Source organism: Zingiber officinale, chromosome 10A, assembly GCF_018446385.1.
Source record: "Zingiber officinale cultivar Zhangliang chromosome 10A, Zo_v1.1, whole genome shotgun sequence".
Taxonomy (NCBI): Eukaryota; Viridiplantae; Streptophyta; class Magnoliopsida; order Zingiberales; family Zingiberaceae; genus Zingiber; species Zingiber officinale.
The window spans coordinates 73231537-73255267 of record NC_056004.1 but is presented as its reverse complement, the minus strand read 5'-3'; the positions used below and the strand labels follow the sequence as shown (position 1 = coordinate 73255267).

Below are 23731 nucleotides of genomic sequence, written 5' to 3'. Positions count from 1 at the left end.
CCCATTTATGATTTGGGGTAGGAGTACGTGTGTACTCCGACAGCATCCCGTCCACTCGGTCACTCATCAGGGGTAGTGATGCAGAGTGCACGGTCGTCACAGTCCTACCCACTCGGTCCCACTTTTGTTGTGAGTTAGCTGACTGGCGTCAGGGGTGACCATGACATTGGCATCATATGCATGATGCATTTATTGTTATGTGATTGTGTTTGCTGTATTTATATGCTGCATATTGTTTGGATACCTATGTTTGACATGCATACAGGTCTTCTATACCTTTCAGACTGTTTGTCCTTATACCGGGTCCTGGTTAGTACAGATTCTCTCCTGTCTACTTTGGTTTGCATTTATCTTTATTTTTGTCAGGAGACTGTACGCATGATTAGTGCTAGGTGTTATTTCTTTACTTTGCATATCAATTGTACCTGCTGAGTGTTGGACTCACCCCGCCTCCATTGTTGTTATTTTTTCAGGTTAATGCTGTCAGGAGAGAGTTCCAGTTGCTAGTCCCCTGCAGATCTCAAGCTGTATTTATCTTTTGGGTTTCTTATTTAGACTGTGTTAGACTTATTCTATTTGAGGATTTGGATATTGTATGGATTCATATGATCGATGGATTTTTGTATGTTTTGGATTTGTTCTACTACATGCCTGCCTGGACGGCAGAAGAGGTAAGTTAATCTTATCGTCGGATTTTGAGATTTACGAGTGTAGTTGAGTAGGGTTGTTTTTGAGTCATATGTTCATTGTTACAGTGTGTTTATTATTAACTACGTGTGATGGTTATATATATGTTTGTTTATTTCTGTTATTATTCCAGCCACATGTGGCTGAGGTATGTGGCTATGTAGAAAGTTTCAGATTGTCCGCCGTACAGGGGAGATGCTGCCGAAATTTCTTCAGACAGGGACTCCTCCGGGGCGTGACACTTTATGGGCTACATAGCTAAGTAACATTCTAATGGACTCTAATCTAGCTACTGGGGCATAAATTTCATTGTAGTCAAGTCCCTCTACTTGACTAAAGCCTTTAGCAACTAGCCTAGCTTTGTTTCTAGTGATTTCCCCAGTTTCGCTAGTTTATTTCTGAATAACCATTTTGTTTCTATTATGTTATTATTTTTAGGCGGTGGTACTAAGTCCCAGACTTGGTTTCTCTCAAATTGAGCTAGTTTCTCTTGCATAGCTATAATCCAGTCTGGGCCAAGTAAGGATTCAGCTATAGTTTTGGGTTCAATTTTCGAAATTAGGGATATTTGACTTAGGTTTCTGAAGGGTGACCTAGTCTGAACCCTTAGGTTTGGATCACCAATTATTTGGTCAATTGGGTGATTTGGGTTGACTCTTATGGTTCTAGAAGGTTGATTCACTCGAAGTTGATCTTCCTCTAGTTTCCTCTTGATTATTGTTACCTTGAACAAAATCAATTGGTTGAATATGAGTTTGTTCTAAGTTTTGGTTAGACTCTTCAAATTTCACATTTGAGGTTCCTTCAATTCTTAGTATAACTTTATTATAAATTCTATAACCCCTACTGTTCAGTGAATATCCTACAAAAATTTCATTTTCTATTTTAGAAGTGAATTTTCCTAAGTGTTCTCTTGTGTTTAGTATGTAGGCTGGATACCCAAATACTTTAAAATATTTGATATTGGGTTGTTTATTATAATATATTTCAAAGGAGGTTTTATTATGAATTTTATTTAGTGTGGTTCTATTTTGCATATAACATGTTGTACTAACAGCTTCTGCCTAAAAGTAATTAGTTAAGTTGTATTCATTTAACATTGTCCTAGAGTTCTATTTTTTCTATTTTTTCTATGTTAAAATAGTTAAGTTCCATTTAACATTGCACATAACAGGCTTCAAGTAGAGTTCTATTTTTTCTTTCTACAATTCCATTTTGTTGAGGTGTTTTAGGACACGAAAATTCGTGATGATATATATTTTCAAGACAAAATTTGTTTAAGTTATGATTTTTAAATTCACTTCCGTTGTCACTTCTAATTCTTTTAATTTTTAGGTCTTTTTCATTTTCAATTTGTTTACAACAATTCGTAAAGATTTCAAATGTTTCATCTTTATTTTTAAGAATTTTACCCAGGTGAATCTAGAATAGTTGTCTATTATTACTGGACAATATAAGCTACCATTTATTGATTTGATCCCATGGGAGTTAAATAAGTTTAAGTGTAAAAGTCCTAGTATTGAGTTTGTTTGAAGTTGATTTGTTGGCTTGTGAGTAGATTTTGTTTGTTTTCCTTGTTGACAAGCATTACAAATTGTTGAGTCTAAGTTAGGTAATTTTGGTAAACCTCTAACTAATCCATTTAATTTGCTTATATTTCTGAAGTTAGTATGTGACATTCTTCTATGCCATAACTAGGTTTCTTCTTTTTGTGTTAAGTAACACTTAATTGAAGAGGTGGTTAGGCTAATTGCATAGATGTTGTTTTGTCTAAACCCTTTTAGACTTATAGTAGGGTTATCTAAGTTCTTGATTAAGCATTCCGAAGATAAAAACCTAATCTTATATCCAGTGTCACATAATTGACTAATACTAAGAAGATTATACTTGAAATTTTCAACAAGTAATACTTTTGTAATAATAAAGTCAGTTCTAAGTTCAATATTACCTATACCAATTACCTTAAGTTTTATGTTGTTCCCAAAGGCAATTGTTCCTAAGCTTTTATAGGTTAGTTCAGTGAATTTGGTGTAATCCCCAACATATGTTTGGAGCAACCATTGTCCAAGATCCACTTGGTTTCCTGCAACAGGTAGGAGTTAAGATTAATTTGAGTTTGATTTTAATTTTACTTGAAATGATTTTCAGGTTAACTATTTAGTTAAAGATTTTTAATAAAATTTTTATTTGGTTAAGACGAATTTTTAAAGTTAAAAAAAAATTAAAATAATTTTTAAAGATAAAAAAGATATTAAAATAACTTTTAAAGTTAAAATAATTTTAGTAATAATTAAAGTTAAAATAATTTTTTTTAAAGTTAAAATATTTTTTTTAAAGTTAAAATAAATTTTTAAAGTTAAAATATTTTTTTAAAGTTAAAAATAATTTTTTTTACAGTTAAAATATTTTTTTAAAAGTTAAAATAATTTTTTTAAGTTAAAATATTTTTTTAAAGCTAAAATAATTTTTAAAGTTAAAATATTTTTTTTAAAAGTTAAAATATTTTTTAAAATTTTTTATAAATTTAAAATATTTTTTTAAAGTTAAAATAATTTTTTAAAGTAAATTTTTTTAAAAAAATTAAAGTTAAAATAATTTTTTTAAAGTTAAAATAATTTTTTTAAAGTAAAAATATTTTTTTTGAAAAAAAATTTAAAGTTAAAATAATTTTTTAAAGTTAATTTTTTTTTAAGTTAGAATAATTTTTTAAAGTTAAAATAATTTTTTTAAAGTTAAAATAATTTTTTAAAGTTAAAATAATTTTTTTACTTAATTTAATTAAATTAGATTTGGTTCGATTCGATTTGATTTGATTCGATCTAATTTGATTTGAAGTCCTTAGTCATCTCACCCGATCTACGTTTTCAATTAGGGAAACCTATAATTTTTGTAAGATGAGTTAGATTCATTTTTAGGGTTTGATTTAACTTTGAGTTAGATTCAGGTTTAGCTTTGGGCTCAACACACAAACATTTTTTGGATAAACTTCTGGGCTATGGTGAGTCATCTGGACATCATTAAAGTAACCATGCCTTCGAGGTTTTCCAAATATCCTATCTACTAAACTTAGTACAAAACTTTGGCCTAACTAGTTAGGATTCGTAAGGGGTAGCTTCAGTTAGTTCCACTCAGCCAAATACACCAAGTCGAAGTCATATCTTCCTAGATATGCATAGACTGAGCTTCCCTAACCTACTATCATCCAAAACTTCACGAGTACCGTAGGTCAAGTTAAACTTAGTCTCTTTTTAAACTAATACTAATTACCTTGTCGAGTAGGTTATTTTTTGGAGGTGCCAACTAGTTTGGTGTCTCCCCCTGAATTATTGATCTGGGTTAAATTTTAGTTTTGGGTTTATGTCAATTACTTTTGTAATTGTAATCAACTTGATGATAGTTTGGTTTTATTTTGGTTCTACAATTATTTCTATTATTTGATTTTGGTTTGGTTGATTTAATTTTATAGTTAGAATTCTGAATTGGATTTTTTGATTTTACATAATATATTTCATTTTTAGGTATATAATATTGATTAATTCCTACTTGCGTGGTTAAACACGCTTTCGAAACCCAAGCTTTGGTTTGGTATTTTTTTTGAGTTATTAGTGATATAAATGACTTATTTGAGTTTGACTTGTATCCAAGTCCAGATTTATTGTATATAGTCTTTTGATTATTCAAGATAAGATCTAAATTTTTAGATCTAGCTATAAATTTTTCTAAAAGCCCTTTTAATTTTATAATTTCAATTTTTAGTGTTGAATTTTCCTCCTCAAGTGTTAAAACTTGATTTGGATTTGATTTTTCAATTTGTTCCTTGAGTTGTTGGTTTTCTGCCAGGAGCATTTTATTTTTATTTTCTTGTTCGATTTTCCTCCTCAAGTGTCAATTTTGTTCCTTGAAGTTCTTCTTTCTCCTGGTGAACATCTTTCTTACCAGGTTTACCAGGTACTCTTCATCTTCTGAATCTTGGTCAGACTCATCTTTAGATTCAGGCTTGGTTTTTGTATTTTCCTTGGAGGAACCTGCAAACAAGGTGATACCTTTCTCGGTTCTAGCGTTAGTTTGCTCGTGTAGCTCAAGTTCACAAAACAGTTCATCTAACTTTAACTTAGAAAGGTTCTTTGAAATCTTGTAGGCATCCATGATAGATTCCCACAATGCATTTCGAGGAAACACGTTTAGAGCGTACCTGATTAAATCGTGGTTCTCCATTTGGTGGCCGATAGCGTGAAGTCCGTTGAGGATGTCTTTGATCCTCGCGTGGAGATGACTCGTGGATTCTCCTTCCTGTATTTTACTATTAAATAATTTATTTAAAAGAATGTCTCATTTGGTTACCTTGGCATCACTGGTTCCCTCATGTAATTTGACGAGCTTGTCTCATAGTTCTTTTGCGTTTTGGTGTGATCCCACTCAGTTTAGTTCTTCCTTCGTCAACCCACATTATAGTGTGTTGAGCGCTTTGAAGTCCGTCTGGGCTTTCTTCTTCATGTCCGGATTCCACTATTCCGGGTCCAATGGATTTTCGGAGTTGTCGACATGCACCTTGTAGCCACGAGTGACGTTGAACTACTGGTTGAAGTCGGTCTTTAAGTAGACCTCCATTTGTTTCTTCTAGTAGGGAAAGTCGTCACCGTTGAACAGAGGGGGACGAACTGTGCTGAAACCTTCAAGTTAAAACATTGATCTCTACACACAAGGAAACAAGAAAAAAATCCCAAGACTTGGTCTTGGATTAGTAGTGCGGGATTAAATAAAAAAAATCTAAAACTGAATTGGTGTTGCACCAGTTCAACTTAATTGCTACGGAATTTTTTTTTCCCCAAAAAGGTAATGATACTAGTTTGGATTATATCGTAAAACTTAAAACCGAAAAAAAAATTTCACCCCCTTTGTCTGATTGGTGGTTGCACCAAATCAGAGCGGTACCTGCTTTGATACCACTTGTTGGATCATAGAAGCCACTAGAAGGGGGGGTGAATAGCAATCAAAAATTCGAAGCGAGTATGCAATAGAAAATAAAAATCACAACGCTAACACAAACCAGTTTTACTTGGTTCGGAGCCTTCGTCGACTCCTACTACAAGGCCTGCACTCGTCGAGTGCTTTTGTTGAGAAATTACTAATAGTTCACAAACATGATTACAATAGTAAGTACAGGAACTATTAAAAAGAAAATACTGACAGCAATAAAAAGAACTTAAGCCACAGGTTATCGGAGAAGCGTCGTCGTGTCGTAGGAGCAGAGTGCAATAGAGCAGTCGTAGGAAGTAGTTGTTTTGATGCTCCGTGGAGGCCTTCTTTTATAGGCATGCTCCGGGCGCCTGGATCCATTCCGGGCACCCGGATCGTGACATAGGTTCGGCCAATCAGCGTGCTTAATATCTACGACGAGATGAGTTTTGCCTTCCGGGCGCCCGGACCACCATTTTCCAAAAATTCCTTTTCCTGCAAGAAAATATTAGTCCAAGGTAAAATAAAGATTAAACTACCATGCAAAACAAAAGTTAGCACAAATATAATAAAACAGAGTAATAATTAGATTCCGTCTCACCGAGACCAGAATCTAGTCACGATCTAAACTTAAACTTCTGAAATGGATCTAAGTTGGATCGACGCCTAAGTTTCCTAACTGGGAACACACCCTCACCAAGTCACTCCCCTCCAGTGACTTAGCTTAACTTACCTGCCAGACGTCCAGTCAGCCCGTCGACCCGTCTATACTTCATGCCAGTTATCAAGTCAGCCCGTCGACCTAGCTAGACTTCGTGCCAGACATCCGGTCAGCTCGTCGACCAGTCTGGACTTCGTGCCAGCTATCAGGTCAACCCGTCGACCTAGCTGGACTTTGTGTCAGATATCTGGTCGGCCCGTCGACCTAGCTGGGCTTCATGTCAGCTATACAGTCGGTCGTCGACCTAATTGGGCTTCTCCTGTACACTTTGTCAAAGTGTTAGATCACAACAAAACTAACTTAACCTATTTTGTCATTATTCAAAAACTAAGTTAGACCGTCAGTGCTAACCGCACCAACACTGGTGAGTGAAACCAGGAAATTAGAAAGTCCTAATGAGTGAAGCTAGACAATTGAGAAGTCCTAATGAGTGAAGCTAGGCAGTGAGAAAACCCTGGTGTGTGAAACCAGATGGGAAAATTCTAGTGAGTAAAGCTAAACGAAGAAAAGTTCTGGTAAGTAAAACTAGACATTAGAAATTGCAGGTGGGTCAAAGGTTGGTCGGACACTTTGTATTTGGAAGTCCAACTGGGTTATGGAGTATCAAACACTTAACACGAGAAGAAAAGTCCAGGTGGGTTAAAGGATTTACCAAACACTTGGTAAAGAAGTCCCTATAGGTAACGGTTGACCTAATGTTGGGCAAGCAAACCCTAGACTTGGATTAAGCAAGTTAAAGTTAAGCAATAGATTAGGGCAATAGATTGGTCCTAAGCTAATTGATTAGGTAATCTATTAGGAGGTTCTTGCGAGAACACAGAAAGAGTCCGAATCGATTGGTCAATCGATTGGACCGAGTCTAATTGATTGGATCCATTCGTAAAAATTAGGATTGAATCGATTGACCTAATCAATTCAACCATTACTAATCGATTGGGTCAATTGATTAGGCAATGCTTTATCACGAGAAGAGAGAATCAATTGAGGCAATCGATTAAGAAGGCTTAATCGATTGGGATAATCAATTAAGGCCCTTTTGCAAGTGAATAGAGAGTTGCAAAATTAATTAGATAATTGATTAAGGCTCTTTAAATCGATTGGGATGGCTCACCAATCGATTAGGGTTCGAAAAAGAGCCATTTTACAGGTGTTGGACGGTTGGATGAAGTGCCAGTTGATTAAGAAAAGGATGAATCGATTGGGAGGCGTTGAAGAACCCTAGAAAAGGGTTTTCGTGAACATTTCAAAACCAGAACTCTCGCTCACAATAACTCAACCACACACGACAAGTTTTTGGAGACTTAGAGTGAAGTGATGGTGCATTTCCAAGTTAATCAAGACGTGATTTCAAGGAAGAACAGAGCAAGCTAGGGTTTCATTGTTGTAATCTTGTAAGATTTCTTATGTATTAGTTTCTCATCCTCTTTCTCTTGTATTTCTTCGTGTGTGAGTTTGTATTAGGCTTCTCCAATTCTGAATTGTTTCCAAGAAGGAGCTCTTTCATAGCATATGTGTGAGAGAGGGTTGGATCCTTGGATTAGTCACCTCAAGGAGGTGAATACCAAGTAAATACAAGGAGTTAGCATTGGAGATTTCTTCACTTCAAGTATTCCGCTATAAATCATTTTCATTGAAGCGAGCGGGCTATTCACCTCCCCTCTAGATCCCTTAGTTCCAACAAGTGGTATTAGAGTGAGACCGCTCTTCATCAGACTCATCACCGGAAATGACAATGAGCTAGAGGAAGAAGAATAAGTTGAAGCCCTAAAGTCAACAACTTGAAGGCTCATCATCTAGGGAGCTCAACTTCAAGATGGATTTCCGAGATGGACTCGGATTTGGTACTCGAGTACCTCCACCATTCATAGTGTCAAACTTTGATCTTTGGAAATCAATGATAAAAAATTTTTTCATGATGGAGATAGATCAATGGTTTTCCCTAGTAGAGGGATTTGAAGCACCAAGTTATAGCAAAGCTAAACTCATCAAGAGAAGTAAATGGCGCGAGGAACAAATTAAGAGATGCGAAGCCAATGACAAAGTGATCAAATTATTGGTTAATTTATTGTCAAGCAACATTTTGAGACAAATTGGAGATTATGAAGATGCCAAGGAGCTATGGAGAAAATTGGTGAAACTCTATGAAGATCCATCCTCAATGGAGTGCAACAACAAAAATAAGGAGAGACACTCCTTATTTCGTGTACATGAGGATTCAAAAGTTGAGAGATGCTCAATATCCGAGGATGAAGATAAAGAGACATCCACATCAAGGATTGAGAGGGAGTGTAGATTATTGGCATCACAGCAAGAAGAACCCTCTACAGCCGGATCAAATGAAAAAAGTGTTACCCCTACATGTAAAGGTATAAAAATTTCATGTTGTAATAATAAAAATCATATTATTTGCTTTGAGAGTAGGGAAAATGGATATTACAAGAGTAAGTGTCTTAAATTTGCCAAGAAGAAGGTTCAAGTGGCACTCAAGGCAAAGGAGAAGTCAAAGAAACACAAGCTTTGGTATGTAAAGGCATGGAGCATATTGGATGCTTCTCTTGCAATTAAAAGGGCCACTACTGGAATCAATGTCCAAGAGGGAGGATTCCAATCAAGAGTCAAGGAGGAAACTCAATTCAAGGGGGATCTCTTAAAAGCAAATGCAAGGTATCATTTATTGATGTAATTCCTTTAAGAAATGATAAAAAGTATGATAAAAATAATGTTTATCTTTTTAATGCTATTTATCATGAAAATAGAAAGCATGATAGGATTCAGAAAAAAAAATATAGTGTATCATACTAGAACTACTTTACCTAAGGATAGGAAGATAGAAAATGATTTAGGCAAGAAATATAAGAAAAATAAATATTTTCCTAAAAAGAAAAATATCCAAGGATTTAAGGGAAAAAAATCTAAATTTGAGAACTTAAGGAGAGAAAATCAAATATTAAGGTCAAGACTTGATAAATTAGAAAGGACTTAAGAAAATGACAAATGAAGAAAAAGGGTCCAAGAACAAAAATCTAGGTCAAAATAGACAAGATTCATCCAATGGTTGTAGTGGTTTGGGATACAAACCTAAAGCCAAGAAGGATGTACCTTTATACCATAGAGTTCCATAAAGTTATGGAACTATTTAATTTCTAGGTTTAGGAGTCAAGTCAAAGTTATAAGGGAAGCAATCCCTAGAGTTGACTTTGAGGAGACTAGTGTGACTACGACTTCAAAGAATCCTAGGAAAGTCATTAATAAGGTGAGTATCTAGTATACCCAAGGAGTACCAATAGATTTTGGATTCCTAAGAGTTTATCCTCTACACCCTAAATGGGTTTAGAGAATGTCAACTCTAATTGGAAGGGTAGTTAGCCTAACCATGGTGAAGTTGTCACTTTAGGGCATTTTTAAGGTGTTGAGACACTTTGAAAATGAAAACTTGATTTTTACTCTTGAAGAGTAAATATGTGTCAATTAAAATATTTAAGGAATTGAGATTAATTAAATTGACATGAATATGATAAAAGGGAAAATGTGCTAAGTTGGGATTTTGACACATTTAATGAAAAAGGGGGCTTTTAGGTCAAATCAGGTTTAACTTAGTAAAAATAGATTAAAAGCAAAACTTAGATGAAAATATAGGTATTCTTATTTATGAAAAATTATCATGCTTTGTTTGCCCTATCACATATCATGTTATCATGACATCATATTTGATATTCATATTTCATTATGAAAAATTCCATGATATTTTTGATACATTTCATACATGCATCATTCCATTTATGATATATTTAGATTGAGTTTTTGGAAAGTATGCATGTGATATATGTCATGATCATATTCATGTATTATTTTAATTCCTTATAATTAAGGACAATGATATTAATTATCAAATGACATCTTAGGTGGATGATCAAAATTTAAAATATCTAGTTAGAAATGCATGATCCCTTAGATTAGGGAAAACCAATATCTGCATCTCACAAAGACAATCAGTTGGCTTATATGTGTTTTGATGTATATAGATATAAGTAAGATGTTAGGAGGATCAACAAAACCTAAGATATTGACTTAGTACATCTATTTGAGTTTTAGTTTCATCAAAACACATAGATTATGTATTATTCAATCATAGGGTAAGAAAATATATAAGTCATGTGCATTTAGCTTATAGATCATGGTTGGAAATTCATTTTGAAAAATGATTTCAAAAATATTTTTGAAAACCTTGGTGAAGACTATTTGTTGATAGCAATCACATTGAATAGTTAGACATGAACTTGAGAGAAACATTGAAGTTTTCAATGATTTCCAATTACGTGGCAATATTTGAAAATAGGGGTTATTTTCATAGAAAATGATTTTTCCCCTAATAGTATATGACATAAGTAATGTCTACCCAATGTTCCATGATTTTTAAATTTTATTATAATTATTTATGTATTTTTGAAATTTGGTCTAAAATCAAATTTTGAAATTTAGTTATGATAATCGATTGGATCAATCGATTACCACACCCCAATGGATTAGGGCAATTGATTGGAGTGAATATCTACGAGCACATGGACTAATAGAATCGATCAGCCGATTGATTGAAAGGTTGTAATCGATTGAAATCCAACTTTAATCAATTAAGAGATGCCTAAATCGATTGGTAGCTGAAACCAATTAATTAGGATGCTGATTTTGGCTAAAATGGTTTGATTTCAGTTTATTAAGCCACGTTTAGTCGAGTTAACCATCGCTAACCCTCTTAAATTCATTTATAAGTATTTAAAGGAAGTTTTCTTTATGAAAACAAGAATGGAATGGTTAAAGAAGATTAACTTGGAGTTTAGGAGGAGGTTTAGTTTCAAAATTAAATTTTGAACCTCAAAACTTTAACTTTAGATTTCTAAAGGTTTAGGAATTCTAAATTATTGTTTGTATAATGATAGAAGGTTGGAGCATGTTTTGAGGAGGAGTTTTTCCATAAAATCATGACTTAGATGTTTTTTTTTAATAGAAGATTGAAAATCTTCATTGAAACGAATGAATGCTCTAGGTGAGCATACAATATATGCTCAAGGGTGAGCATAGGATAAAATGAATGGTATATGACTTTCATTAAGTTACTTTGACAAAATTAATTCTTAAGGGAAAGAGTTTTTGATGTTTATCAAAGTGGAAGAAAATGTGAGGTTTAAGTTAGAAACTCACATTCATGCTTTGAGCATGGGAATGAATTTGGAGTTGGGCTAATATGAGTTAACCTAACTTAAATGTATTGTCAAACATAAAACAATAGAGATTGCTGGTACAATTATCCTTGGGTCAAAGTTGACCAATTTGACTCAAGCTTGAGTTTTGATGTTTGATAATATATGAAGATTGCAGGTGCAATTGTCCATTTGAGAGATTGCTGGTGCAATTTTCCACTGGTCAAAGGTTGACCAGTTTGATATAAGAGAGTAGCCAAGTAGGTCGAGGTCGACTATAGATACTTGAATGAGAAAGTCCTAACTAGATCTTAGGGAAGGGCAAGACTAATGGGATGGTTGGTAGAAGAAGAAAAATCAAATGGGTCAATATTGATTAGACACTTGGTGTGAGAAGTCCTAATGAGTGAAGTTGGGCAGTGATGAAAAGTCCTGATGAGTGAATCCAGACTATTTGAAAGTCCTGGTGAGCTAGGTAGTTGAAAAGTCCTGATGAGTGAAACTAGGTAAATGGAAAGTCCTAGTGAGTGAGGTAGTTAGAAAGTCCTGGTGAGTGGAGCTAGGCAGTTGGAAATTCCTGGTGAGTGAAGCCATGCAGTCAAAAAGTTTTGATGAGTGAAGCCAGACAATTAAAAGTCCTGGTGAGTGAAGTCAAGTAATTGGGAAATCCTAGTGAGTGAAACTAGATAGTGAGAAAACCTTGGTGAGTAAAGCTAGGTGGGAAAATACTAGTGAGTGAAGATAGGTGGAGAAAAGCCTTGGTGAGTGAAGTCAGACATTAAAAAATCTAGGTGGGCCAAAGGTTGACCGGACAACTAGTGTTTAAAAGTCCAAGTGGATCATAGAGAACTAGACACTTGGTACGAGAAGAAAATTCCAAGTTTAAAGGTTGACTAAACATCTGGTGTTTGGAGTCCAAGTGGGTCATGGAGGATTGAACGCTTGGCATGAGGAGAAAAGTTAAAGTGGGTCAAAGAATTGATTGGACACTTGATGGAGAAGTCCCAAGAGGTCATTGTTGACCTAATGTTGGGCAACGAAACCCTACACTTGGATTAAGTTAGGGTTGGACAATCAATTGACCCTAAGCTAATTGATTAGGTAATCAATTAGGAGTTTCTTGAGAGAACACAAAAAGGGCCTAAATCGATTGATGAGCCTAATCGATTGGACTAATTGATTAGACCCAGGAGATCCATGAAGACGAATTCTTAAAAAACAAGGTTGAATCGATTAGCCCAATCGATTAGCCCTAATCGATTAGGCCAATCGATTAGGGCCAGGAGATTCGCAAAGAGGAATTCATGAAAAACAAGGTTGAATCGATTGACCCAATAGATTCAAGTACTGCTAATCGATTGGGTCATTTGATTAGGCACTTTATAGCAAGAAGAGGGAATCAATTTAGGCAATCGATTAAGAAGGCTTAATAGATTGTGATAATTGATTAAGGCCTTTTTACCAGTGAACAGGGAGTTACAGAATCGATTGGGTAATCGATTAAAGTTCTTTGAATCGATTGGGACGACTCACTAATCGAATAGGATTAAAAAAAAAGAGTCGTTATGTAGGTGTTGGATGGTCAGATGACTTGATAGTCGATTAGGGAAAAGCTGAATTGATTGGGAGGCATTGAAGAACCCTAGAAAAAGGTTTTCATGGACATTTCGAACAAGTTCTTATAGACTGAAAGGTCCACACAATGCTCTATTTCTGCTGTGTGCATTTTACAATAAATTATGTTAAAGAGCATTAGACAGGAACCATTTAGAACAACTCGAGGAGAATATTGTTGAAACTCTATGCATGTTGGAAAGGTATTTTCCACTTGCTTTTTTTTACCATTTTGGTTCATTTGACAATTCATTTAGCTAGAGAAGCTCGCTTATGTGGACCAATCCAATTCTGCTGGATGTATCCATTTGAAAGATAATAAATATTATACAACAAATTGGATTTTGTTATCAACACTTCTTTCATCTAATTTATGCTTTTTATTTAGATTTATGAAAATGCTTAAAGGTTATGTGAAGAATCGAGCAAGGTCAGAATGTTGCATAGCTAAGTATTATCTCGCAAAAGAAAGAATGCAATTTTGTAGTGCTTTTATTAATAAATATGCTACTATTAGTGTTCATTCTAATCGGAATGCAGATTTGGAGAATGGATTAGTGGAAGGTCACCCAATTTCCCAAGGAAAAGTTAAGATTCTAGAAGACCATGTGTTGTAAGTCACCCATCGATATGTGTTGTTCAATAGTGCAGAAGTTGAACCTTACTTATAGTGAGTATAGTTAATTGCAAACCCTATTAGATAATCTTGGTATAGTACATAATTCATATATTCTAACAATCACCCTTCAATGATTTTAAATAGGATGCACATTGAGGAGCCTAAACAAGTAGATCGTCGTTTCATAAGGAATGAAGCGTTATTACAAAAATGACGTATGGAAACATTTGCTCAATGGCTATCAAAGCATATTCCTGATACCTGTTAAGGCCGAATTCAATGGCTAGAACATGTCCAAGAAAGCATGTCATATCTTATACAAGTTATATTATAAATGGATATCGGTTCTACACAATTTATGTTGAAAGGTTGACACAAGATAGTGGTGTTTCAATTGAAACCGATACTGTTTGTCAATCTAGTGCTAATGATTATTCATATATAGTAGGCAGACTATCATATTATAGGGTTATACAAGATATTGTTTTACTAGACTACTATTCCTTCAAAGTGCCTATTGTTGGTGCAGGAAGTATCTGACGATCGAACCTATATTTTGATTATGTCAAAGGGTTCAAAGTTAAGGTGTTTTGGTTTCTAATATGTTGAACAAGTTTATAGGAAAGTCCTAAGGTTTCTCAGGCAAAAGTCCTAGCTGCGGTTAGACAGGTGGAAAACCCTAGGGGGAGGTAACCCTAGGTCATAGGGGGCGGTAACCTTATGCGGAAAGTCTTGGCGGGTCGAGTGCTTCAGGCAAAAATCCTAGGGGGTGGTAACCCTAGGTGGAAAGTCCTGGTGTCGCGAACCAGGTGGAAGCCTGGACGGGTCGGGAAGCGGGCGTCCAGCAGAAAGTCCAGAGGCATCGAGCACCGAGCAAAAGTCCAGTCGATCTGGAGGATTGCACTAGCAATAGGTAAATCTCCTGTGTGGAGTAGGTGAGGGCGCATTCCCCGTAGAGGGAACAGTAGGCGTCGGGTCGACCTAGGGTTTCCGGTCGGAAACCCGAAGTCAGACCCGGACAGGCCGAAGGCTGTCAATTTATTTGTTTATATATATTATCTATTGTGTTCTAACTCTGTTTTGCAGGAGACTAACATTTTTGTGCAGAGTTAGAAGTAACCGGAATCAGTCGACCGAACCTTGGGATCAGTCGACCGAACCCACAAATCAGCAGATCAAATCTCCAGAGGTTGGACCGTGCTCGACCAGGGGATCGGTCGACCGAACCTTGGGATCGGTCGACCGAACCTGGGTTGGGTGTCAACTGGATCAGGTTGAATGGGCTGAGTCAGAACAGCTTATCGGTCGACCAAACCTCGGATGAAGTTTGACCAGAATAAAGTGGAGAGAGAGGATCGGGCGGATCAGATAGGAAGAGATCGCCTGATCGGTCGATCGAATAGGGGATCGGTCGACCGATCCGCCTTGGGTCAAACTTGATCCCGAAGCTTGGGGATCTGGATCAGACTTTGCAGAGCTATAAAAGGTGGCCTAGAGGTGCAGCTTCGACAACAATAACTCGAACAGAACAACCTGTGCTCATGTGTGCTGCCCTGTGCTCTTCAACAACGCCCTGCTGCTCCAACGAATTAAAGCTCCAAAAGTTCATTGTTTTCCTTTTCGTTGGTATAGTTTCTTTTACTGCACTTAATTGTAATTCATATTGTAATCATCTTTTTCGATATTATAGTTGTTGCCCAACGTAAACGCTCAACGAGCGTGGGCCTTGGAGTAGGAGTCGCCACAGGCTCCGAACCAAGTAAACGACTGTGTCTTCTGTGTTTGTGTTACTTCCTTTCTTTTCCGCTGCGTTTACACGAACGATTTCCGAAAATGAAATAGTGAAAGCCACGAGCGCTATTCACCCCCTCTAGCGCTTTCGATCCAACAATTGGTATCAGAGCGGGGTTGCTCTGAATTGATACAAATACCGTTCGAGCATTTTTTTCGTCGCTTTCTCGTTCATATAGGGTAAAAATAAAACCTTCTTTCATTTTTTCCCCTCCAAAATTGTTTTCAAAAAACTCATTCTCATCTTTTCATCATTAGTCAGCATTAGCGAAATATCGTAATTTTAAAAATTTGAAATAATAATTTTTTAATTTTTAATAATATTTTTTTTTTATTCATGAATTTTTATTTCTATCCTTCCATACCGCACTGCTAATCCAGAATCAAGTCCTGGTATATTATTGCTATTTTTTTTGTGCAAGGTTCTTTTAAAATGGCATTCCAAGAAGGATTTTGTACCGTCCGACCGCCACTCTTTTCTGGCGAGAACTTTGGATATTCGAAGAACCGGATGGAATACCACCTCAAGACGCAAGTTGAGATGTGGATCATTATCCAGACCGGACTCGAACTTCCACGTGACGACACCGGAAAACTTATCTCATGCATCAACTGGGATTCTAGCACAATGAAAAAAGTTGAAGCTGATGCCAAAGCGACCTGCATGCTACAATGTGGCCTAACCAATGAAGAACTGAACCACATTAGCCCCTTCACAAGTGCAAAAGAGTTGTGGAAAAAGTTGATTGAACTACACGAGGGCACTTTTGACGCTCAAGTAAGTAAGCATAAGTTAATAAATGATTTATTTGAATTAGATGAGCAGAATGATACTACTTCGGCCGAGGAAGGTATTACGATGGTTGCAAGTACAAGTAAGACAGAGGAACATATGTTGAAGGCGACATGGTCCGAGTCTTCAGATGAATCCGGGTCCGACGAAGAAGAATCGACAGGCTTCCTCGCATTGCCAGTACAAGTAAACCTTGATGAAACTGAAAGTGAAACAGACACCGAGTCCGAGCGAAGCCACGGATCCGCATCCGTTTCCGAAGGACCAAAACCCACAGTAAGTGCTTTAATGTCTAGTATTAACTTAGATGACTCAGAAAATTTAATTCCGTACTTGCTTAAAAAGTTGGCTAAATCCAACGTCCGAGTTAGGTCGCTCCTAAAGGAGGTAACAACCCTTAAGGAAGCGACTGACTCGAGTTCTTTAACTGAGTCAGTTCAAATTGGAAGTTTAACTCAAGTCCAACAACTTGAGGGAGAAAATTCCAATTTAAAAGCTCAATTAAAGAACTCAAGAACACGTTGGAACGGTTCACCTTGGGTTCCAAGAATTTGGATCTGATTCCTGGAAAATAGCGAGCCGTTTACAACAAATCCAGACTTGGATTTAGAACCAATAGAAAATATAAATCGTATATATCTCTAGTTAATAGAAATAATAAAAACACAATTCAAGCATGGGTCCCCAAGTCAAACTTGGTTAATCAAGTTGGACCTAGTCACTATTGGGTCCCCAAGGATCAAGTTTATTACCTTGATAGACCATATCGAGGGTATGATCCAGGGGGAGCCAGAAGAGAAACTGTCTTAATAAAAAGATAAAGCATTAAAAGAATATAATTAAAATTAATTAAAAATTAAATTAAATTAAACAAAATTCAGATTAATTCAAAAATTTAAATCAGATTTATAAATTAAACTCTTACAAAATCTTAAAAATCCAAGGGTAGGCTCTAGAATAGCTGGCACCTCCAAAACTTAATTTACCCGACAAGGGTAACCAAGAGTAGACTACCCGACAGGGTAATTAAGGTTAGAATAAAAAGAGGCTAGGTTTAACTTGATTCACAATACTGGTGAAGTATTAGATGATAGTACGTTGGGGAAGCTTAGTCATCGCATGTCTAGGAAGATATGGCTTCGACCTGGTGCATTTGGCTAAGTGGAACTGACCGAAGATACCCTTTATGGATCCTAACCAGTTAGACCAAGGTTTGTATTAAGTTCAGTGGATAGGACTATTTGGAAAACCTCGAAGGCATGGTTACTTTAATGATGTCCAAGTGACTCATCATAGCTCTGAAGTTTATCCAAAGAATGCCTATTTGTTGAAACCAAAGCTAAACCTGAATCTAACATAAAGTTAAACCAAATCCTATAAATTAACCTAATTCATCTCACAAAATTATAAGATTCCATGATTTAAAATTTAGATCGGGTGAGATGACTAAGAATTAAAAATCAAATTAAATTAATAATTAAAAATCATTTTAATCATTTTAAAAAATATTTGAAAAATCTTTTAAAAATCATTTTAAACCTTTTAAAACTTATTTTCAAAATTATTTAAAAATATATGAAAAATCTTTTAAAAATCATTTTAAACCTTTTAAAACTTATTTTCAAAATTATTTAAAAATATTTTAAAATTATTTGAAAAATCTTTTAAAAAATCATTTTAAAAATCTTTTAAAACTTAATTTTAAAATTATTTGAAAAAATCTTTTAAAACTTAATTTCAAAATTATTTGAAAATTTTTTTAAAACAATTTCAAAATTATTTGAAAAATCTTTTAAAAAATCATTTAAATCTTTTAAAACTTAATTTCAAAATTATTTGGAATTTTTTAAAAAAATCATTTCAAAATATTTGAAAAATTAATTTCAAAATTACTTAAAATGGTTAATTAATTTCAAAATATTATTCAATTAATCTCAAAATCTTAATCAGTTTAAAGGGATTTAACATATCTTTAATTCTCAAGTCATATTATCAAATTATGATTGCATATGTTAACTCCAATTAATTTTTAATATATTCTCAAAAGTTTAATATTTACTCATTTCAAATTCAAACTTATATTCTCAATATTTTTTTTACAAAGTTAACTTTATCTCACTCATAAGCTCAACATGCCTGAAAACCTAGAATAGGTGAGATGGAAAATTAGGAAAAATATAAAAGACCTATTATATTCTATACATGCTTGGACTCTAGGACCTTAGGGAGTCATGTTTGCATTAATTAAGGGGGAGTGAGCAGAGTCAAACTAATCATCAAGTAACATTTGAAAAGCTTTTCAAATTTAATTAAATATCTTTCGAAAAACTTTTCAAATTTAACTTAGTATTAAATGGTCTTTCAAAACTATTTCAAACTTGACTAAGTTTTCTTTGAAAAATCAAGTTAAAATACTTTTGAAAATATTTTGACTATGTTATCTATCCTTAACTGAAGTATTTCTCAAGCTTAATCAAGTTTTCTTTAAAATAAAATTATGTTCTAAACTTAGCTATCTGGCAAAGTGCTTTTTCAACGCAATCGTTTTAAAAGCTAAAAATATAGCTAAGTTGATTTCTTTTCGAAAAATATGTGCTACCCTTCAGGGGGAGTTTAAAATCGAATATTTATTTTTCTCTTTTCCTAGTATTCTTTTTTATTTATGTCAAAGGGGGAGAGAGAAAAGTTAAGTAAAGAGTAAACTTAAACATAATCAAAGGGGAAGCATAAAGTTTTTTTTGTTATTTATGCTCATGTTTAAGTTTCTGTACTTACTGTCATATTTATTTTTTACTTAACTTTGAACCATACTGCCATAATAAAAAAGGGGGAGATTGTTGGTGTAGGAAGCATCCGACGATCGAACCTATGTTTTGATTATGTCAAAGGGTTCAAAGTTAAGGTGTTTTGGTTTCTAATATGTTGAACAAGTTTGCAGGAAAGTCCTAAGGTTTCTTAGGCAAAAGTCCTAGCTGCGGTTAGGCAAGTGGAAAACCCTAGGGGGTGGTGACCCTAGGTCATAGGGGGTGGTAACCTTATGCGGAAAGTCTTGGCGGGTCGAGTGCTTCAGGCAAAAATCCTAGGGGGTGGTAACCCTAGGTGGAAAGTCCTGGTGTCGCGAACCAGGTGGAAGCCTGGACGGGTCGGGAAGCGAGCGTCCAGCAGAAAGTCCGGAGGCATCGAGCGCCGAGTAAAAGTCCAGTCGATCTGGAGGATCGCACTAGCAACAGGTAAATCTCCTGTGTGGAGTAGGTGAGGACGCGTTCCCCATAGAGGGAACAGTAGGCGTCGGGTCGACCTAGGGTTTCTGGTCGGAAACCCGAAGTCAGACCCGGACAGTCCGAAGGCTGTCAATTTATTTGTTTATATATTATCTATTGTGTTCTAACTCTGTTTTGCAAGAGACTAACGTTTTTATGCAGAGTTAGAAGTAACCGGGATCGGTCGACCGAACCTTGGGATCAGTCGACCGAACCCACAAACCAGCATATCAGATCTCCAGAGGTTGGACCGGGCTCGACCAGGGGATCGGTCGACCGAACCTTGGGATCGGTCGACCGAACCTGGGTTGGGTGTCGACTGGATCTAATATGTAACCTTACAGATACTTTTTCCTTATACTGCAGATAAAGGTAAAGGAAAAATGGACTAGTGGAGGTTACAGATACTTTTTCCTTATACTGCAGATAAAGGTAAAGGAAAAATGGACTAGTGGAGGTTGGAGGACAATGCGATGAGGATGTGTGTGGATGGAACTTGGGATAGAGATCTTAGGGAATTTCAGCAAACTTGTTTAAGCACTAGAATTTTTTTTTAGCATTTGGTTATTTCGTACTTTAGTATGTTTAATTGCCATGAACTAGTAAATTATGCACTCTATCATGCTTAGAACCTTAGTTATGTGATGTTAGAATGTTTTCCAGTCATCTTAGAACTTGTAGGTGTGATTGAGGCACGAAACAGTGCTGAAATCAGACTTTTGGTACGAAATCAGAAACCCCAATCGATCAGCTGATCGATTGGAGGCTTCTCAATCGATCAGCCGATCGATTGAGAAGTTCGTACCGCGAACAGTAGGCCTCTGGATCGATCAGACGATCGATCCAGCAAATTCTGTCGCGAACAGAAGGCTCTGGGATCGATCACTGGATCGATTGGCCAGTCTGGATCGATCAGCCGATCTATCCAGAATATTGTCCCGAGCACAGTGGCGTGCTGGATCGATCACTGGATCGATCCAACCCAAGTCCCGCATACAGTAGCCACCTGGATCGATCCGGCCATTCCAATCGATCCGTGGATCGATTGGGAGGCCTGATATCAGCAAGAAACTCTTAGTTAAGTTCCTTGACCATTGGGGGATGTAATATATGTCATGAATAGTTTAGATTACACCCCTTAGCACATGTAGAACCAAGAAATGATGATAGTTAGTAAAATTTTAATTAGTACAGCTTCCGCACTTAGATTTACTGATGGTCATGGAATAGTTTAGCACAGAATAATGTAATGATCGGCCTCACAGCTTAGCCAGTAGAAGGCGGGTCGTTACAGGATCAGGTTGAATGGGCTGAGTCAGAACAGCTTATCGGTCGACCGAACCTATTTATCGGTCGACCGAACCTCGGATTAAGTTTGACAAGAATAAAGCGGAGCGAGAGGATCGGGCGGATTAGATAGGAAGAGATCGCCTGATCGGTCGACCGAACAGGGGATCGCTCGACCGATCCGCCTCGAGTCAAACTTGATCTCGAAGCTTGGGGATCTGGATCAGACTTTGCAGAGCTATAAAAGGTGGCCTAGAGGTGCAGCTTCGACAACAATAACTCGAACAGAACAACCTGTGCTCCTGTGTGCTGCCCTGTGCTCTTCAACAACGCCCTACTGCTCCAACAAATTAAAGCTCCAAAAGTTCATTGTTTTCCTTTTCGTTGGTATAGTTTCTTTTACTGCACTTAATTGTAATTCATATTATAATCATCTTTTTCGATATTATAGTTGTTGCCCAACGTAAACACTCAACGAGCGTGGGCCTTGGAGTAGGAGTCGCCACAGGCTCCGAACCAAGTAAACGACTGTGTCTTCTGTGTTTGTGTTACTTCCTTTCTTTGCTGCTGCGTTTACATGAACGATTTCCGAAAATGAAATAGTGAAAGCCACGAGCGCTATTCACCCCCCCCCCCCTCTAGCGCTTTCAATCCAACACCTATCTTTAGGTGTGATTTGGCCAATCATGGAACTGGTATTAAAATCGAAGATGGTTTTACACTGGTTAACTTACACCAAGGACTAAGAACTTTTGAAAGTGATCCTTTCATTTTAGCATCACAAGCAAAGTAAGTATTATATTCTAGAGACAATGATGAATCAAATTTGTATGTGTTGCTAAAAGTGCTGCCTCGGAGTATTCATGACATGAATTTGATTAAAGAGGATGCCTATATGTCATCAACAACTCTTGATGTATCTGGACTTGAGATTAACATTACCGAGAATGAACTATATGTAAGGAATGAGTGTGAAAGAATTGATATAGCTGATCCATGACTTAAATTTTATAGTGTAGATTTTATAGTTAATTAGTTCTTTTCAAGTTTTATTATACTTTGTTTACTGTTTTATTATATTTTTCTAGTTGTTTATTTTCATCAATGATCATGTCATGTTGTAAATGAGTAGGTCATTAATTATAAAGCATTCAAAAGATGAGAAAAATGAACAAAAAATGTAACAAAGCAGTTGTAGATGAAATTCAAGTGATATTGTATTCTATTTTAAATCTTGATTTATTTTAATAAAGTATACTTATACATTTCAATCTCTTTATGATATTTTGCAAGAAAATATAGCTTCTAACAGTCCACTTTATTAATCACAAGATTTGTACGGTAAAGAGGGAATTGATGACGACAAAATTGATAAGAAAAAAGGGCGTGGTCCATCAAAGTTGAATTTGATTAGTGATCAACAAAAGCCTAAAGAACTGGAGCATAATGAATTTGGACAACCGATTGGAGATAATTCAGTGAAGTATGCTTCTTTCCTAGCACTACAAGAAAAAAGCTAATAGACAACGCTTTTAAAGCGTTGTCTTTGTGCCTGAAAAATCGTTGTTAAAGGCACTGTTGTTAAAAGTCTGCTCAACGACAACACTTTTAAAGCGTTGTCGTTTGTAGCGAAGACAACGCTTTAAAAGCGTTGTGTATTTTTTTTGCAAAAACATCATCTTTGCAACGCTTTAAAAGCGTTGTTGTTTTTGGCAAAGACAACACTTGTGCAACGCTTTAAAAGCGTTGTCTTTTTAAAATAAAAAATATATATATTTACAAAATCATTTTTTTTATATTTACAAAACTATTAATTTTCTTTTACCATGTCTAGATTTGAATTTGACATATAAAATAACATTAGTTAGCTCAGCTAATGATTTCAAACTCATACCAAAACAATAGAATTCAATTACAAAGTATTAGTATTTACAGGAAAATTCAACTATACACAAAGACTAAATAATTCTGTTTCAAAGTAGATAGTGACATTCGAATTTAAAACATATGATGACAAAGTAGATAGTTATGTTTCAAAGTTCTGGCAGTTTCAGTGCACCAAACAAGGTGTATGGCAACCTTAGCCTCAAAGTTGTAATCTAATAAAATGTTTGAGGACTTGATATCTCTGTGAATTATCCGAGGATTAGCTGATACAAGAAATAAAATTGACAAAAATTTCTGATTTAATGTATGATTTATTTCAAGTCAACAAAGCTGAGTGGAACTAGAAAGAAAATAGAAATTACAATCCTCATGAAGGTATGCTATTCCACGAGCTGTCCCAACAGCGACCTTAACCCTCTTGGTCCATTGCATTACTGCTCTTCCTTTTCCTGCAAAAGCAATGCCAGATAGGATTGGAATACATGCATCACTAAATACAATTTGATGGTAGACTTTGAAGACCTGTGTGAATTAACTTGGTCCCGAAAAAAAAAGAATAAAAATCATTACTCACCATGGAGATGGTAATAAAGAGTTCTATTGGGCACATAATCATAGACGAGCAATCTCTGATTCTCTGATACACAGTATCCTACAAGAGAAACCAAATGGCGATGGTGTGCACGACTGATAGTTCCAACTTCAGCTCTGGAATGACGCTCTCCTTGTGTATCAACTAAAATTTATATAATGGAAGAGACATTTAATCAAACACTTGATGGGCATGAGTCAATGAAATCATAATGTGTGCAAATTGAAACATAGGAGGTCAAATTAATACAAGCACTTAACATTCACATAAAACATTATTCAATATGAAAGACAACATGAAGAAAAACATAGAACGAAACCTAAAGCATG

The 23731-nt window shown here is 35.7% G+C and overlaps 1 long non-coding RNA gene across 1 annotated transcript; it reads right to left on the bottom strand.

The window, feature by feature from the left end:
• Positions 1-23195: 23195 nt before the first annotated feature.
• Positions 23196-23521, bottom strand: LOC122028242. The gene is made up of 2 exons (XR_006124683.1): positions 23385-23521; positions 23196-23259 (listed from the first exon to the last, which is right to left on the bottom strand). It is a non-coding gene; the product is annotated as an uncharacterized LOC122028242 (long non-coding RNA).
• Positions 23522-23731: the final 210 nt, after the last annotated feature.